Source organism: Peromyscus californicus, unplaced genomic scaffold (assembly GCF_007827085.1).
Source record: "Peromyscus californicus insignis strain IS unplaced genomic scaffold, ASM782708v3 Scaffold_6__1_contigs__length_162567912, whole genome shotgun sequence".
NCBI lineage: Eukaryota > Metazoa > Chordata > Mammalia > Rodentia > Cricetidae > Peromyscus > Peromyscus californicus.
This window is the reverse complement of record NW_026294584.1, coordinates 25,220,146-25,226,872: the sequence shown is the minus strand read 5'-3', so window position 1 is coordinate 25,226,872 and position 6,727 is coordinate 25,220,146. Positions and strand designations below refer to the sequence as shown.

Sequence of the window (6,727 nt, the reverse complement as noted above, 5' to 3'; positions counted from 1 at the left end):
CTGTGAGGCTGCACCTCACAGTAAATCTTTCTGATATGTACTGCTTTGGGTACTCCTGGTATAGAAGGTGGCTACCAACCTTGTAACCCAACATAAAACTCTCTCCACATGTCTGCACAGTTCCATCAATATTCTAATCTTTTCATTGTGTCCTGTGAAGGAAAAGAAGTTATGAACAGCCATGAATGCAGAGTGACATGGCTGTCAAAGGTGCTGAGGGTAAGGGACATTCTTCACTTAGCCCTAAACAAGGTATTTCTACCTCACCCTCAAAGACTCAGGGAACCTTAGAGGAAAGAGGGCAGGGACTATGCAAGAGCCGGAAGACAGAATGAAAGGTTGTGGAAGGTCACCCTGTAAAATCAAGATAACATTACAATCATCAACTCACAATAGCACACACAAGATTAGCCCTGTCAGCAGTCATGGAAAGGGAGGGGCTCATGGGGACCTACTGATGAGCTATTAACTATCAACAGATTCCAGCAGATAGGGAATCATTGTCTCCAGCTGTGTACCCACTGCTGGACCCAGTAGGCGCTAACAGAGAGCTCCCAATTGACAGCTACACAGACAGCCATGTTTCAAATTACTGGGTCACAAAAACCAAGCAAACAAAAACAACAAATAGACATGGATTTGAAAGAGAGAAATTTGTAGGGAGGAGGGGTAAAATCATGGATGATAAGCAAGGGAGGGTTAAGTGCTGTCAGCATACACTGAATACATGTTTGACAGTCAACAACAAATTAAGTTGATAAATAAATAAAATATGCGATAGAAAAAAATAATTCAAAGAAAACAGGTGGTTTAGGAAATAGTTTCAAACATACATTTAGTCATGAACTTATTCTCACTTATTTGCACATGTGTTGTCTGTAGTTGCTTTCACGTTACAATGATAGAGTTGAGTATGATAGTACAAACCATATCATTAGTTGGAATTGTATAATTAAGTTGCTCCCATGGCTTGAAGAACATCAGAGCTCCTTTCATAGTACCACTGATGAGTGAGGAGGTAAAGGATCCAGAAGGCTAGAAATTCATCCTTTGAGGTGAGGAGCTACCTCTAAGACACTCAGCTATCAGTGTGGATTCTCATCTACACCTATGTCCTGGACATCATAACTAACAGAATCGAAGGCTCTTACTGACTAGGATTCAGAAAAGAACTGTATGGGGATGGGGGTGCAGATTAGGTGGAGAAAAATAATTAGTAAAAGATAGCAACAACATAACAAGTAATCAGTATCAACTAAAAGAAGAAGAAAAATCACAAAATTGGTTGATATGTCATTCTTCAATGAAGCTTTAAAGAGGGGCAAATGATGTGTAAAATACCAATCTTTACTTCTTTTCAAAGCTTCCTTGGTATTTACACAAAACTTGTCAACAGGCCAAGGAATTATTCCCCAAACCTGATAGATATTTTTAGTATTGTAAATGTTATACATAATGATTTAGTCATTTTTAAAGGACATGAGTTTTGAAAAGTTACAAGGAGCTCTCCATTGGCCCTCGCTTCCTTGCTGTTGCTTTCATCAAGGTCAAAGAGACTCTGGCCATAGTTGTGGCTGGGAAGGAAGACCGGCTGCAGCTCAAGGAGAGTGAAACTGAAGGTGGTCAGAAGATGTCAGGGGAAGGCGAGCAGCAGGAGTAAACTCCAGCCGAGGACCTAGTCATGAACAAATATAAGATGAGGGGGGCAGGTGACATTGCCCAACAGGTACTTTGATCTTTGATGGAAGCTTCCTGTTTAAGTGTGTCAGTATTGAGCCTTTGAGAGAAAGATGATGCAATGATTGTAGAAGAGATAGGGAAAATCTTCAAGAAAGAAAAGGAAATGAAGAAATGTATTACCTTTCAAACCAGCATTTAAGTAAATAACTGTGTGTGCCTCTTATCCCTTATGAAGAGTGACTATAACTAAATACTCAAGGAAGGTGACTTGTTAAACATTGACCTTGGGATCCATGTGGATGGCTTCATTGCTAATGTGGTTCACACTTTTGTAATATTGGTATAGCTTAGGGGACTCAAGTAACAGAGCTGTCATTAAAGCCAATCACCTTTAAACCTAACCTAGAAAATAGAATACACAAGTGACAGAAGCCTAGAATAAAGTCACTCACTCATTTAATTGCATACCAATAGAAGGTATGCTTTCACACCAATTGAAGTAACATGTAATCCATAGAGCTAAAACTATTCTCTAGAATCCTACAGTAAATAATAGTGAAAGGCTATTTGAGGTTTGTAAAGTACCTCAAATTTATGCTGTGGGTGTCTTCTCCAGCTAAGGAGAAGGCAAGGCCAAAGATGTAAAACGGAGAACCACCATTTACAAAGGAGACCCCCTCTAAACAATATGGCCTGAAAACGAAACCTTCACATGCCTTTTTCAGTGAGGTCAATGAGGTTTTGATGTCATGCCTTTTACTTTAAGAGCATTTGAGGATGAGAAGAAGGCTTGAATGGGTGTGGCAGAGTGTGCCAAATGTGAGTTACCACAACCATTTAATATTTTCTATGAGAAGGAGGGTGAGTTTGTAGGCCAGTTTAAATTTACAGTTCTACTCATGCCCCAAGGCTCCATGTGGATAACCAGTGATTCTTCTGAGTTTGACCTCTACAAGTCTGAGATGAAGGCTCTTCCCTAGCCTTCTGCAAGTTGGAAAAACTCAGAAAAAAAAGAAAAAAAAGACAGCAGCTAAAACTGTAGAGAATGACAGTGGAAAAACAGAAGAGAATAAAGCTGTGAATTGATGGTCTCACTTTGTAGCTTCTGCTGTCTTGGAACTCACTAGGTAGACCAGGCTAGCCTGAAACTCAAGGAGAGCATCTTGCCTTTGCCTCCTGAGTGCTGGGATTAAAGGCATGTGCCACCATGCTCGCCTTCCTTTTTGAAATATTTGGACTTCACTTCTTTAAAGAAAATCCAGGAGCCACAGGAGTAGACTGAAATGAAGTGACTTTGTGAATCTGGGGCCTTGGATGACTTACTGGGAGTTTGAAGAGAAAGGTTACAGTTTGTACCTCTGGAATGCTGTCTCAGGGAAGCAAAGCTCCCACTAACTTAAGAGGTTTTTAAAATGACATGGCATTAAAATAGATTTGGATTTGCTCATAAAAAATGAATAAAAGTCACAAGGAAAAAGCTAGAAATTAATAAACAATGTTGTCAATTTGCATGATCTTACTAACAAGCCCGTCTTGATAATAATTCAGAACATTTGCATTTAAATTCTTGAGGATTTCCCATGCATTCATTGCTCATCTTGCACTCACATGTAATGGTTGCTATGGGTGACCCAGAAATGAAACCAATCATGGCACTGTAATTTAAAACTAAAACAGCTGGCAAAAATCTTTCCTCTCCGAGCATGTTGTTGTAGAAGTAAATGAAAAGGTCGGGAGACTTTTCATTTGCCTCTGTGATAACATGAGCTACTTGAACTAGGGAACATATTAATGTTTCCTCTGAAGTTTTCTATTACATGTCAGGAGCCCCATTCCAAGATATCACGGTGAAGGTGATAGAAAAAGACAGATGATAGAATGAAACGGTTGGTACTAACACAAAATAATCAGGCATCTTTATATTTCCACTTTACATTATAACAGGAAACCTGATTAGATTCTGTTTCTGTGGTTTTACCTAAAAATAAACCTAGCTCAGGAGGAAGTTTTTGTCTATATGTGCTGATTCCTATAAAAGAATTTCTTTTAAAGGCACAGTTACATCACAGTCACAAGGGTTTAATTCTTACATACACAAAGGCAGTAAGTGCCAGAAGGGATTCCCATGGGTCATTTCATGTATTTAAAATATACTAATGAAATCTTTTCTTAGAAAACAAGCCTTCATTTGTGATCATGAACATGATCATTTACAAAATCATAATTGTGAAATATCATTTTAGCATTGTCAAAGCAAACATTATAAAACTTTGTATTTAAAATTAGAAGACTTAGGACTATCAGTTCACCTTATACATAGCGATTTTAACAATTCATATGGCATACTAAGTAGAAACTTTGTATCTGCAAGTGACCTCTAAATCACAGTCCTTTTTATTAATCCTATATTTTAGTTATCTGAAATAAATACAGATGATTCTCAACATATGATGAGGTTATATCCTGTAGACTCATGATATGTTGACCATAATATTAAGTCAGGAAGCAATTATTAATCCTATTACTGATTCAGTCAGAATTGTTCCCTAAATGTTCATGTGCTTAATGCCCACTTGTCAGGTGGTGGTACTGTCTTAGGAAGTTATGAAGTATTGAGGAAGTTGAACACTGAGGATAGGCCTTCAAGGGTCACAGCTCAGCCCTGCAATCACTCTCACTCTTGGCTTCCAGAGCTTCCAACATGCAATGAGAAGCCATCTTCCTCTTCTGCCACTATGAATGGAGACATGTATTTTTGGTAGGAGGGACTGCCCTCTTAAATTGTACTAAAACAGCTCTCTCCTGGTGTCGCTGTCAGGTATTGTGTCAAAGTGATGAGAAAAAAGAGCGACTACTTCTTCCTCCTCCCCCGTCCTCCTCCTCCTCCCCCCCTCCTCCTCCTCTTCTTCTTCTCCTTTTTTTTTTTTTTAAAGATTTATTTATTTATTATGTCTACAGTGTTCTGTCTGCATATATCCCTGCAAGCCAGAAGAGGGCACCAGATCTCATTACAGATGGTTGTGAGCCACCATGTGGTTGCTGGGAATTGAACTCAGGACCTTTGGAAGAACAAGCAGTGCTCTTAACCTCTGAGCCATCTCTCCAGCCCTTCTTCTCCTTTTTTTGAGACAAGGTTTGTTTGTGTAGTCCTAGCTGTCCTAGAACTCACTCTGTAGACAAGACCGGATGCAAACTCACAAGGATTTACCTTCCTCTGCCTCCCAAGTGCTGGGAATAAAGGCATGTACCACCACCACCCAGCCAAAATACAACTTCTAAGTTGCTGGACATTATAGTTTAGAAACCTGATGTGCTGTTTTAGCAAAGGTTTGCCTTTATAATTCTGTGGCTAACAGGGCTCTCTAACTTCGTACCACAGTGTTAGGAGAGAGGCTCAGACCACCTTATCAACAGCATGGGAAAAGAGCAAAATTTAAACTTGTAATGTAGTTTCTGCTGAGGGCGTATAGTTCTTATGCCACTGTAAAACTGAGAATTGTGAGTTGAACCATAGTCATGAATAGTCTTTAGAATACCGAACTTTTGCAATTTTAATATTAACATAAAGAAGTTTAGAGGGACAAGATTTATATACCAAATACTGTTTAAATTTAAAGTATTGTAGATTTACATTAAATAAGAAAATGCAGAAATGTTCTGAACAAAAAAATTCAACTTGAAAGAATGATATAGATGTCATGTTTAGGTCCAAACAGTCTACCATTGCTGATTATTTGCATTTCCTTTAAAATTTGGAAGCACAACCTGTTGGTAAATAAAATAGATATTCTCATCCACATAATACTTCTGTAATTGGTAAAAGCAGGGCAATTGTTGGCCATATGCAGAAACATTTTTGGTTGTTGTGGTTGGGAGGGGCATTACTGCTGGCTACCAGTGATCCTAAGTCAGGGATTTTGCTCAGGATCATGCAATACGCATAGGACAATCTTCCATAATAAAACATTTTCTGTCAAAAAAGATTAAAGGGGCCACTGTTGAGAATCCTTGCATTTGGTTAGTTTTATATCATTGATTACAAATTAAGTAACATACATAGTAAAATCATTTTATCCAGTAATTTATCCTTCAGATCTAGTTACAGACAAAAGCAATGTATACAGGATTATTGAAGCATAGTAAGGCATGGCAAAAAGAAAAAAAAGGTGAGCAAATATGATATTCATGAACAAGCATTGGTTAAGGGATACACCCATATGCACTTGTAAAATGAGTAGGTGTACGATTTGTGTTTTATTATAGAACTACCTGATACATATTAAATAAAAATAGGTTAAGCTTAGAAAATGGGGGATGAAGCATCCATGTTCTTGTTCTTTCACAATGTGGAGGATCTGAGAAGAGCAAACCAGGTAAGAGAGGATGTTTTATTTCAGTTCTTTCCAATAATTAAGATATCAGTTCTTCAAAGAATAAATATAAGGAGCAAGTATTTGCTGGAAAATATCTAAAGATTCCTTAATAAGTAGAACAAATAGTTTAAGATTAAATAAAAGTAAAGGTGTAAGTCATATTTTTACCTATATTGTCAACTCCTGCTAGGCAAGCATCTGTTTTGTTTAAATGTAATGACCATTTATGAATTTTCATAAGAAGCTGGTTTTCCAAGACGCCTACAAAAGGAAATGAAGCACTCTCCCAAATATTTAAAAATAGCCAAGTAAAGAGGGGAAGGGACAGACAACAAGAATAATCCTATATGATAAGAATGGAATTCTAACTGACTGGATCTGTGCAAATTGTTAATTAAAGTACAGGCTAATCTTGTAAAAGTAATTATTTTTAACATTAGACACAACCAGTGAGAAAATAAGAGACCGATTTTTCTCACTGCTACAACCTCCAAGATCCACTGCTGTGTGGTGTTTCTTCCAAGTTTTAATAAGGTATTTGATGATAAACGGTTCCTGCTGATATTTTTAAGGCAGCTGAGGTTAGAAGACAAAGCTCTGGCTAATAATTGTGTATTAGATGGAAGGAATTGAAGCATGCAGAGAATGACAACAGAGCCACTCTTGGTTTTGAA

General features: G+C 37.8%; 1 pseudogene; it reads left to right on the top strand.

Moving 5' to 3' along the window:
* The first annotated feature begins 1,630 nt into the window (after positions 1 to 1,630).
* Positions 1,631 to 2,766, top strand: LOC128098238 (proliferation-associated protein 2G4-like; annotated as a pseudogene).
* Positions 2,767 to 6,727: the final 3,961 nt, after the last annotated feature.